Raw genomic sequence first — 14,034 nt, forward strand, 5'->3', positions numbered from 1 at the left:
GGGCCAACACGAATTGTTTTATTGGGATGATTTTTGTACCATATGATAAAGTATCAACTACTAAAGGTAATAAATAAAATTAAATTTGTAGTGAAAAATAAATGTTTAATTTTTTTCTGAAAATCTTATACCCGCGAGCCTCCTTAAAGCGAACATTGATAATAAAATAAAGAAAAAAACATAGCAAAATAACTTAACTAGAACAGAAATAGAAAATAATGCTCCCGAGTTCATATATAACGTAAGGGTACCCAAATTGCACCCAGTACCCAAATTGCACATATTTAGAAAAAATAGCAACGGAAATCTTACAAGATTACCTAGAGACTAAACAATTTGTATTTTTATGATTTGATACTATGCACGTCTTTCAACATAGGTAAATATATTTAGATATACACAAAACGTTCACAGTATTTATCAACAGATGGACTGTTTACTGAAAAAGCAAAATGTACGAAAACGTCACCATGCGACGTCATCAAAAAGTCATCTTTTTAAAATTAGCAAATACAATATATTATAAGTATCCATTTCGTAAAATATGAAGAGTAAGCATGGACTAATATCCAATTGTTCAAAATATTTGAAGAAATCAAACAAAAGCTCGGTTATTAGACTTTTGACGATGTGAATTTAAGCATGGATGCAATTTGGGTACTCCTCATTACAGAATCATGGATAGTTTGGAGGTTGATTCAAACCCATTTTTTTTGACTCAATATGGATTCAAATTAAATTCGTGTACCTATACAATAAAGAAGGATAGGGCTACGAAATAAACACAGTGTGGACATTTTTTTCTTGATCATAAAAAAACGTAGGTGAAAAAACTGTCAAAATACGTGCAATTTGGGTACCGTCACGTTATTATCGCACCTCGAGTAAATTGTCACATTGTGATTGGTTTAACGCCGTCACGTGGTGACCCCCTATGGGCCCGTAGGGGGTCAGTAGATTTCATAGGGGGTGTCATGGCGGCGATAAAAGATGACGTATGTGCCGCTTCGAATTTTCAAAACGATATTTTAAACGCAAAACCTTATCGGGTCAAATATTGGGAGTTGTCCCCCGTTGATCAGTATACAAAATCAGCCCTTTAACAGAAGTTATCTCCCATTGCAAACAACATGTGACGTCATATTTTTGTCTGCAACAAAATGGAGAGATTCGGGACGTCAACACGTCAGGACATTGACGATAAAAGACGGAAGATTCACTCCGACAAGACACAAAAGAGTAACACCCTATCTGCAAAAATTGTTTAGGGAATATCTTACCAGTAAAATCATGAAGCGGACTTTGAAAGCTTTACAACACAACTTTTGGATGAAGCGTTGTCTCATTTCTACCTTGATGTTAGAAAAAAATATGGTTCAATGTATAAAACCTCTTCCTTGGAATCGATTCGACATGGCTTAAATCGCCACCTTAAAGCACCTCCGAGAAATAAGGTATTTGACATTATTAAAGATGCAGCTTTCCGATATGCAAACATGAGTTTCGACGCCGCGAGGGCCGAACTGAAACAAGCTGGAAAAGGAAACGTAGAACATTATCCAATAATCTAGGAATCTGACAGAAGCTATACAAATGTACAAGTCAGTTTACTTTTCTACAAAATAACCAACAAGACTATTTAATAAAGTCCAGTATGATATAAAGACTGTATTTTTGTCGACGAGGTGCAGAAAATATGCATACAATGACCAAGTCAACCTTTGCTCTGAAAACAGACCCAGATACTTGAATGAGATACATCGAAAAGATTTTAGATGAATTAACCAAAAAACCATAGAGGAAATGATTAGGAGACAACGAGTGGAGTCATGCCAGAAGCTACAGGTACATTAGTTTATATATTTGATTATTATCAGACTAGGTTAGTAATACATGTATCATTAATTATCTCCCCCCTTTTCACCCCATTTTTTTTTTTTTATTAAAAACAACCTCAAAATTATTTGTAATTTAAAGTTAAAGGGTCCTAATCCCGAAACAAACACAAAATAAAAATGTAATTGATTATAATTCACAGACAATCAATCTATAAATATCTTAAAAAGGCCTGGAATGGTTTCAATAACTGCAGCACAAAAAAAAATATCAACATTTTCTCAAAGTTTGTATACTTGTAAATGTGTTTTTTTACTATGCCTACATCATATAGAATTTTGTATTCCAGGCTCAATGTATTGTCCAGTGAATTCCTTTATAAAGTATACATACAAACTGCACCCTGATTGTGATAAGTAAGTAAATCTAGCAATAAATTAAAAAAAGCTAAAATCTTCAAACAATTTATACACAATCATAAGGATCAAAACCCCAAAAACATGAAACAACATTGGTAAATAAAAAATAACAGCTGAAAAAATCCACCAAAGTGTATTAAAGATGGTATGTGTCATAATTGTTCTAAAGGGAAAGAAAACCCATATTTTTTAAATGTTAATTCTTCATTTTATTCTTCATTTAAAAAAATTCAGATTGTGGCAGCGTCTAAGGGATTGTTTTGCCGATGATGACAACGAAATATGGTATTACAACGCACCTGTTTGGGAGAAAAAGCTGAAAACATTTATGAGTGACTTGAGTTTGTCATGTAAACTTAGCCAGAAATATACAAATCATTCCATGAGAGCAACGGGAGCTTCAATTTTGTCAAAAAATAAATTAGATGATGCTCAGATAATGTCTGTTACCGGTCACAAATCCGTACAATATCTATCCTTTTATCAACGCGTAGACACGCAAGAAAAGTTAGAAATGGGACAATCTCTAAGAGAGACTATGGGAGCTGTGCAAGCCCAGATAAAGGATTTACCAGCACCTCCTGTTAGACCAGCACTAACAGCACCTCCTGTAAGATCAGGACTAACTGAAAATGCATCTATGGCACCTGCTCTTATTAAAGCAGACACTCCAAAGAGTTTACCTTCCAATTTCGAAGGATTTGATCTAAACGCTATATTAGGGGACTTTGATTATAATGAATCATTCATAAATGCTAGCAACACAAGACAAGCTGCCGGTCCACAATTATTTCACAAATGTAAAGTGACAATCAATCAAAATCTAACATTGAACAAATGACTTTCATTCCAAATTCCAAATTCAAACAAGAAAATATTTTAAATACTTGTTAGTAAATGTGTTAATGAATTCCTATTGTTATTGTTGTTATTTTTCATAGAAGGTTAGTAAAATCCAAATAAGTAATTGGCAAAAACAGCTTTTATTAATAAAAAAAAAAAAATTAATGACGGCTGAAATAAGTGAAGAAAACGATAGCATTATTAACAAAGTATAACATGCACACTAGCGGAGTAAGTGATCATTGTAAACACGATGTAACACGAATAACATTAATATTATAACATGAATAGCTGTTTTTACTGCTTATCGTAACATTTTTCAGTGAATTCATAATTGAGTCGTCCTTGCTAAAATGGTACAAACATTAATTTAGAAGAACTAGTTTTCCGAGTGTTTACGTGTGAAGTAATATTTTGTCACTTGATTTTCCCACTGTACATATAAGAAAATTGTTGATGATCAATAATTGCAGTTGTCACTTCTTACTTTAAATATTACTAATATGTATAAGTTGAAAAAATTAAATATTTTTATAAGGAGTTGCATGTCAATCAGACTGGAAAAATAAAAATTATTGGAGAAAAAAAACCCCACAGGAATGTGATATCGAAAAAGACATACGCACATCAAAGAGTTCCATTGATTTTATAGAGGTCAAACAACGATACTAACATTTCAGCCGTTAGTTAGGATTCTTCTGACAGTTACCAAACGTTAAACATGTAGTGTCATCCGACGAGATTAGCTTACGACACACTTAAAAGCTCTCACATTTCTATAAAAGAGAGGTGGAGGATCCCAAGGAGATGTTCCTACTCTTAGTCGATGGCAATACTCACAAAGCCAAGGCGAACACAACACAATAGACATAAACACAAGCAACAGTGTATACAAAAGAAAACATAGAAAAAGTAAGACTGTGTAACACGAACCCGACCTAAACTGAGAGTGTTCCCAGGTGGACAGGAAAAGGATTTGAAAATGCACATAAAACATTTAAAAAAAAATGTTATCCAGTAAATATTTCCATACTTCGAGTTAAAATACAAACAGGCCATGTCAATGGGCATCGGGGGTCATACTGTCCAATTCTTGAGTTTTCACCAAAAAAAAAGATTTAGCTTAAAATGCTCTTCATTGATCATGAATGAAATCCTTTTATGCGGTGTTTGCAGTTTTACATGGAAATGCAGGGAGTTTGCAGTATGAATTTTAAAACGTAAGAATGTATATAACAATATAAATACTAATAATCGGTTGTCAGATACTCTAATGTCCTGTGAACATTTAAAGCCGGTGTTATGTTAAAATTTCAACCCGTTGTCAAAATCCCATACGGAAAATTAAACAAAAAAACATTTAAAACACCACACTATCCCCTTTTCATGAGGAAAATTCAACTCCTAGTATTTCCTTTAAGGTTGAACTCTGTAAATACAGCTGTTTCTCGAACCACGCCTCTTTTGGGAGACAAAACTTGGGACTATTACCAGTATAAAAACATACTATTGGGATGAAAAATGAATTATGAAGTAGACAAAAAAAAATAAAGGTAGGGATAGTATAGAAATTTAGTACAAGGATCAACCTTTAGAAGTTCAGGGCATATTGATGTTGAAAATATGCCATACAGCTCTATATTTTGACCTTTGAATAAAATAATAGTGCATACCAATTTTCCATTCTAAGACATAATTTTTCACGACACTTCCTTGTAAAAGTGTCACAGTTTAAGCGGCAAAGGGAGTTCCTATGGACAATTGCATTGTATATATTTACTGAAATGCAACCTATTTGAATTTACATTAGGTTTAGCATGTTTACATTATAAAGTAGTTATATACATGTAGCTATGGCAATTTGAAAATCTGAAGTCTTTAGACAGGGTTCAATTTCAATTGACCGAGTAGAAGCGACATATAAATAATTATTGAAATTGAATAGGTATTAACATAAATTTACATTATGGTCGTTAAAAATTTATAGCAATCCTTGCATGGATTTATATTTCTCGCATGACATTACACCTACACGTAGTAAGCATAACAATGATAAAGTCTATAAATGTAGAGTAGATTCTGCGTGTAGTAAAAACTATTTTGATATATTTTTTTTGTTTACTAAATTATAAATTAGAGTGAGTAAAGTGTGTACATTCCTGTCATGCCTGTCGTGTTTTAACATTTTCAGAAGAATAAATTTTTCAGACATAAAGAAATTATTTCAATGATGTTTGTTTATAGACGTTTAGTATATATATATATATATATATATATATACAACTCGTCTAAACATCAACCCAACAATGTTAGATCTGTAAATTTGCTTTCGCAAATTTTTGGTTCTTCCCTCGCCGGGATTCGAACCCATGCTACTGTGATATCGTGACACCAAATCGCCTGCACTGCAGCCGTCCCGCTAGACCACACGACCACCTGGGCTCTTATATATATATATCAAAAGTGAAAAAGTATATTTAAAAAAAACGTATTTGACTAACAGGTCGAACAACTGATGTTCTTAAACCCTGCTGACTGCCATTGGCGATTGCTAAATAAAATTGATCACGAGATGTAACAAAATAGATCTTAATATAAATTTAATACTAAACAGAAAACGATAAACTTGTGGTCAAGATGTTATGACACAGACACAAGGTGTCAATATTGTTTTTGTACACCAAATCTAGATTTCGACAATATATGTCTCTTCAGTGATGTTAGGGATCGAAACGGTATTTGGAAGGTCATATAATTTACCCTCAATTTCAGATAGACTCTTGAATTTTAAGAGTCAATATAGGACGAACGGATCATATAAACTAAAGGGAAAAAATTATACAAGCCCAAGCGAAAAAATATAAACGAGTCTAAATTGAAAACTACGTTCAAACCTATGATTGCGTAGGATATATATATAAACAAGTATAAATTGAAAACAACGTTCAAACCTATGATTGCATTGGATAAAAACCGCAATTTTTATACGTGTGCATGTAACAAATTTCGTTGTAGAAGGGTCTAAATACAGCAAAACAACATTTTCCAAAAGACCAAAACAGTGAAAAAATATGTTTTAACAATACGCATTTGACTAATAGGTCGAACAACTGATGTTCTAAACCCTGCTGACTGCCATTGGCGATTGCCAAATAAATTGATCACAAGGTGTAACAAAATGGATCTCTATATTAACTTAATACCAAGTAGACAACAATACACTTGCGGCAAGATGGTAAACCACAACATGAGGTGCTTAATATTTTACAACATATCCGGATTTCGACAATGAATGTCTCTTCAGTGATGTTAGGGATCAAAAAATATTTGGAAGGTCATTTAATTTACCTCAATTTGGGATAGACTTTTGAATTTTAAAGAGTCAAAATAGGATGAACGGATTATATAAACCGGAGGGAATATATAATACAAGCCAAAACGAAATAAATGTAAACAAGTCAAAATTGAAAACAATGTTCAAACCTATGATTGCGTTGGATAAAAACCGCAATTTTTATACGTGTGCATGTAACAAGTTTCGTTGTAGAAGGGTCTAAATACAGCACAAACAACATTTTTCAAAAGAGTGAAAAAATATAATTAACAAAACACATTTGACTAGCAGGTCGAACAACTGATGTTCTTAAACCCTGCTGACTGCCATTGGCGATTGCCAAATAAATTAATCACAAGGTGTAACAAAATGGATCTCTATATTAACTTAATACCAAGTAGACAACAATACACTTGCGGCAAAGATGGTAAAACACAACATGAGGTGCTTAATGTTTTACACCATATCCGAATTTCGACAATAAATGTCTCTTCAGTGATGTTAGGGATCGAAAAATATATATATTTTCTTTCCTTGAATTATCTTTCTGACGTGATTTTGTGTCCGACGAATAATAATAATAAAAGTCCTAGTTTTGCATTAAAACAGCATTGATTTTTTTATGAATTCTTGTTGATACAATGTATTAAATTATATGATGCATCTTGATATATAAGAAGCTAACCATCTAATTCACTATTCTGCATTTATAACAACACATTTTCATATGCAAATACTAGTAGATAGAGGTAAATTATAGACATCAGGACTTCATAGGTTATGATGATATTGGTGAAGAAGTAGTTTCCTATAGAACAACAAAATCAAGAAATAACATACAAATATTGAACGTTAAAATATCCACTACCTTGTACTGCGTGTTTCAAGTAACACGTACTCATTATTTTCACTGAAGTATTTATAACAATTATAGGTCTTTATTAAAACACGTTTGGAATGTTATTACAACTGACTTATACAACATATAGTTTTGGCATGATAAGTATCATCAATAGGAAACCCTAATGTCTAACAATATGAAAAGAAGCAGTATGCTGTAACTTCACTTTCCGCTTTATAAATTTGGTGACTATATTGACTGCGTCTTTCTCATTGAAATTAGGGATGCCACATGACAGATTAGTATTCCTCAAATATAAACTAACGTAAGGAAACTGACAATGGGAGTCTGCTGAGAAATTTTAACAAAAGAGTTAATCCAATCGAAAATAGTCTATTTCATTTTAACATCATGATGACCAAGACTATATGAAATGTGAATTATACATTTTGTTTCATCTTTTCGACTTTGTTTTCTACCCATGCAATTATTATTTTGATGGTAACTTCGAAATCTTCTTTCCTTATTTGTATTGTATACTAGAATTCGGTTGCTTCATTTCTAATTTTGTTTTGCATGATTTAATATCTAAAAAGAGAGTATACTATTTTAATTAGTCCCGCAATATTTTTTGTTCCACAATATACTATTACACATGAAACATATGTCGCAGTGTAACTAAAATATATGTTTGTATCTTGCATACAGTAAATTCACTCTTATTCTTACAATGTTGGTACAGGTGGTCATGTGTTTTATGTTCGTCTTTGTGGATCAGTCATTAACGGTTGATGCTAAAGGAACTTGTCCAGATGGTAAGTGTAGGCTGAATTCAGGCGACAGCAGTTTACCAGTGTTAAAAAAGGCGTAAATCGATTAGGGGAGAGACACATCAAAGTAACAAACAAAAATTAAAGGAATCGCATAAATACAAAAAAGAGCATAACTAGGTGCGTTATAGAGTTAGCTTCTTTTTATTTGCATGCATCGCTGCCATGTGAATTAATTTTAGTCAAATACCTCAATCCACAATAGGACACGCTTCGTTAAAAAACAGACATTAATGAGTCGCTAGTGATATGATGTCTTAAGATCTTATATGGCAACAGAAACTGATCGTTAGGGAATTGAGACACAGGCACATCTCATCTGGTCAACCAACTCGTGATGATGTCCGTTAACATTATGTAGTGTGTCGTTCTTCGTCATAACTCTATTAGAAAAGTTTTGAAGAATATTAAACAAACAAAACTTATACATTATGTAAGCATATTTTGTGTTTAAGTCAGGTTTAATCCACCATATTCTACATAAGAAAATGCTTGTTCTCAAAATATGACAGTTGTTATTCATTCGTTTGATGTGTTTGAGCTTTTGATTTTGCCATTTGATTAGAGACTTTTCGGTTTGAATTTTCCTCGGAGTTCAGTATTTTTGTGATTAAACTTTTTATATTGAAAAACAAATATCGGTTGGCAATATTTTTTTTATATATCATGTATGACATGCTAATACTAGCTATTTCACAATTAAATAAAATAATTGTACAGTAATTCTATAAAACAGTCTCCAATATTTCAGACAGTAAAATGGATAGTCTAATAAAAATGGTTAAAGAAATGCAACAACAGCTAGTGTTCATGTACAAGTATTCATATTTAATGAGTTTTTATAAACTAAGAAAAAATAGATAAAAAAATCAAAAATATATTATATAAAATCTGGACATTAAACGCAATTGGGCATTTTTTTGTTGTTATCTTCTGGATTTTCCCTTAAATATCAAGAAGAAGAATACGATTTCCTGCAATTTTCTTATCTGTCTCATCTTCAACATTATAAAGGATCATGCAAATACCCGCAATTTGTAGATTTAATTAACGACGGGACATACGAAGCAAGTTTTACCAGTGAAAGTGGATACTATTTTGAACTTCTTCTGATTGTTTACATTTACGGATGAAAACGAGTCGTTCATGCTTATTCACCATGCTGTTTTACAAGATATGAAATTAAAGGCAAATAAGATTAAGGAAACTGACTTCTTCAAATAATTGTGATATCTAGAAAGATTATTTTGATGTTTTGTTTCGACACCTTCTTCCGATGAAGAACCATGATTGAGGTCCTTCATGTCTTTATCCATTAATTTCTATCGGCATTTTCTCTATTTTTCATTTATTTTGCCCACTATTTTCACCTATTTATGATTTATGATCGCATTAATCTCTATTTTTTTCTTTAGAATGTCTATTTTCCTTTTTTTCTGCAAAATCAACCCGCCACACCCTCGTGAAGGTGCAAAAATAAATTGTAAAAAAAGGCTTACAAAACAGGGAACTAGAAAGTTAATCTGATGGAGATATTTAAATACAAAGATTGAATACACCTGTCTACTTTCTTCAATTTCAGGTAAAGATAACTATAATTTTATATTTAGATAATACCCGTTTTATTACTTTATAACTGTTTAACTCATAAAAAGGAGTATAAAACAGTAAACACTGTGTAGTTTCAATAAAATAGACAGATACAACATCTGATTATGATAAAAAAAGAAAGTTAGAATTATATTTGATTTTAAGGCCAACTTGTTCAAAAAAACGCACCGTCTCCTTTGATGTTCCGTCACTTACTACATTACAGGTAATTGCTGTGGATGCCATAAAAAAGAGCCAATTGCCTTCTATGCCGCATTGACAAAACACACTACGCTAACAGGGTCTCAGACGATTGTATACGACAAGATTTACACAAACCTGGGTCAGGCCTCTGACTCTAGTAATGGGAAATTCCGTGCACCAGTCAACGGTCTTTACTACTTTGCATGTACTCAGATATCTTCTGCTGGCAATGTCCACTTCATACTAGTGAAAAACAGCAGCAAACTTGGCCATGGTTACAGTGTTGTACGTCATGCAACAAGATCAGTGATTGGTACGGTACTACTAAAAAAAGGTGATGTTGTAACCGTACAGCATCATCCAGATGCTGTATCACAACAGTTGCATGGTGGTGATTATAGCACATTTACAGGTTATCTAATTACACCACTTTGAATTAATAAAAATATGTTTTCTACAAATTGCTGCTTGTTTTTACTTAACAATGTTTGAAACAAAGGTTTGTTTGGGCTATTTTTAGAACGTACAAAATGTACATTAACGTAACACAGTCCAAAATAAATCTGAAATTTTGAAGAAAGATTGCCGCGAACTTAATAAATTTCCAGTCAGCAGCCGAGGCAAGTACCATGTCAACAACAGGTTCACACGATAACGGCCAAATCAAAAAGACGATGGCACCATAACAAAAAGTATGATGGCACAAGTACCATAAATGTGATGGCACCAAATCCAGAATAGGTTGGCACCCGAGCCACACACAATTACGAAGGTCAAAATGGACATACATTGTAAGAGTTCAACACGAAAAAGAACCTTCGAGAGGTCTTTATATAAAAGAGTATGGTACCGCTGACGAAGTTGCTGCTGATGTATGAGACACTGTTAATCTCAACAAGCAATCATACGATGGCTTATGATGCCATTACAAATAGACAGATGATTTTATTATCAGAATTTGAGTATTTCCTTTTTCGTGGGTCTATCTGGTTTCTGTTCCGGGACAATTTGACGCAGACAGTAAAATGCATTGTTAATTTATTCTCGTCTACAGTAAATAGTAATTTAAACGTCTTTTTTTCTGTAAAAAATAAGTTAAATAAATAGAAAAATATTCCGAAAGACTAATAGAGTTTATGTCAATGTCGGACCTTTTACAAGTACTATCCGGTTTACGGTGGTCATTCAGATTATACATATAAACAAGAATGTGTCCAAAGTACACGGATGCCCCACTCGCACTATCCTTTACCATGTTTCATGGACCGTGAAATGGGGTAATAATCTAATTCGGCATTAAAATTAGAAAGAATATACTATAGGGAACATATGTACTAAGTTTCCTGGACTTCAGCTTCATCAAAAACTACCTTGACCAAAAACTTTTACCTGAAACTCCCACTTTCATTTTCTATGTTCAGTGGACCGTGAAATTGGGGTCAAAAGTCTAATTTGGCTTTAAAATTAAAAAGATCATATCATAAGCAACAAGTTTACTAAATTTCAAGTTGATTGGACTTCAGCTTCATCAAAAACTACCTTGACTAAAAACTGTAACCTGAAACTCCCACTTTCATTTTCTATGTTCAGTGGACTGTGAAATTGGGGTCAAAAGTCTAATTTGGCTTTAAAATTAAAAAGATCAAATCATAAGCAACAAATGTACTAAGTTTCAAGTTGATTGGACTTCAGCTTCATCGAAAACTACCTTAACCTGAACGGACATACAAACGGACGGACGGACGAACGGAAGCACAGACGGACGAACGGAGCCACAGACCAGAAAACATAATGCCCCTCTACTATCGTAGGTGGGGCATAAAAAGAAATTAACCTGAATATCTTAAACAAAATGCATTTATAAAGATTCGGATTAACAGTGAAAACAAGGTTTGGGCAATCAGGAAATCGATAAATCGACCTGTGACATTAATTTGTTATGCGTATGTAACATTGTGATGCTCATAGAAATTGGTGATCATTGGGATAGACGGAACAATATTATCACGAGTTTCCATATACATGCTGATGTATCATTTATCACCTTAGATGTTTTTGGCAAATCGTTAAGAATGTTTTGGTCCACAATGCTTTTCAACTTCGTACGTAACTTGGCCTTTTAAAACTTTTTTTGATTCGAGTCACTGATGGGTCTTTTGTAGACGAAACGCGAGTCTGGCGCAAATACAAAACTCAACCCTGGTATCTATGATGAGATTATTTACTTGAAACTTTGTATTGTTATTTGTGTTTTAAGTGACAAGTAAAAATACTTTCATTGCAGTATTTAAAACAATTGTTGTTTTGATGCAAACATGTTAGAAATGTGATTACCAGGCAGCATCGATATCAATGGGAAATCATGATTCGATATCTCAATTCTCAAGAATACAAAAAAGCCGAAACTGGAACTACCCTGCAACTTCACTTACGCTTTATATACGATATAATTCAAACGTTGGTGACTATGCATCTGTTCCATTGAAATAAAGGCTACCATAGTATGGTTAAGTATTCCTAAAATCATGACTTATATCTAATCAAAGAGCTGAAGAGCTCTGAAGGAAAAGGCGGCCATTGTTTCAATTTTTAGGGGGGTATCTTTTGATAGTCTACATACAAAGAATGAGCAAAAGAACAGCTAGAACATATAGAAAGGCTGCGTTTATGAAACTAATTGTTGTTTATTGTTATTTCATTTCCTTAGTCAAGAATTCATCATAGAGACAATTTGGACCAATGAGATATGCACCTTCTAAATCAAAACATTTGATTAAAGTTGGGAGTTAATTATATAAAATTCAATTGAATTGAACTACTACAATATATTTTAAAATTTTGATTATGTACAACTGAAGGGCAGGCTAAGACCATTCTCAATTTTTTGTGACAGTATTCTCAAGAAAGTGAGGACTGAAAAATCTATTCAGTTTTAATTTTCCATTGATAAAGTTCCCAGTTACAACTCTTATCACAGGAATACATGTACTTATAAAATCAAATATGATTGATATAAGCTGTGTGAAGTTTGTTTCCAGATCCCACATTTTGATATATTTGTAAAATTCATGAATAAATAGCTTTAAACTACAAAAAGCAATATTTAAAAAAAAATGAGGAAAAAAAATGACCACTACAATAATTATGTTTGGTACGCAAACTAATGTTTTAATTGATGACTACTTGTCATATATTTACTTAATGTGACATTTTTAGTGTTCAGATACATTAACTTTCATTTTAGTGGGTAATTACTCATCAATTGAGATGCTCCTTAATTGGAAAAAGATTCTAAACACATAACTTTACAGAAAGAATGAAAACTGCAGTTGCTCTCCCCAATCTCAATAGGTATAAACTACAAAAAGCAACATTTTTTTTTTTTTTTTTTTTTTAACCATTTCAATAATTATGTTGGTACACAAAATTTTTTTTTATATAGAAGACTACTTATCATATTCTTAATGTCACATTTTAAGTGTTCAGAAACATTTACTTTGATTTTAGTGTATAATTTCTCATCAATTGAGGTGCTCCTGAATTGGAGGAAGATTCTAAAAACAGAACTTGACAGAAACAATGAAAACTGCCGTTTCTCTCCCCAATCTCATGTATCCCAATTGACATTGTTTACGGCGAAAGTTGACCTACAAATTATCTGATTATAGCCTCAGATTAAAGCATTGCATGTTGGTGTGTGAATCATCTACACTAAAGCAAACATCATTTATTTAGGTTTACATTCAACAAATACGGATTTTAAATTAGTATACAAATACTGTGAATGATTTTTATAATGAATAAAGGATATCCCTGTGTAGTGTGGCATTCCAACAATGACGTCACTAGGTTAGATATATTTAGAATATTTCGTAATACTGATTTTTCCGGACTCTAAAAGAAACGTATATAGTGTAAGGGAAAAATCAATTTACGATAATTTCACGAGAAACAGAAGGGAAATGTGTAAACAATGCATTTAAGGTTCATCATAACCTTTTGGCTAAAATGGCCGTATTTACACCCCAAATTTTACTCTGAGTACAGACTAACCTATACACCTGCAACAGTTTTAAGGGATGGCAGGAACTAGATATATAAATTTTAAATGCATTTTATGTTTCAGAAAATTATAAA

The 14,034-nt window shown here is 32.6% G+C and overlaps 1 pseudogene; it reads left to right on the forward strand.

The window, feature by feature from the left end:
* The first annotated feature begins 1,289 nt into the window (after positions 1-1,289).
* LOC139483050 (uncharacterized) lies at positions 1,290-3,165 on the forward strand (annotated as a pseudogene).
* Positions 3,166-14,034: the final 10,869 nt, after the last annotated feature.

The sequence above is a fragment of the Mytilus edulis genome, chromosome 7, assembly GCF_963676685.1.
Source record: "Mytilus edulis chromosome 7, xbMytEdul2.2, whole genome shotgun sequence".
Taxonomy (NCBI): domain Eukaryota; kingdom Metazoa; phylum Mollusca; class Bivalvia; order Mytilida; family Mytilidae; genus Mytilus; species Mytilus edulis.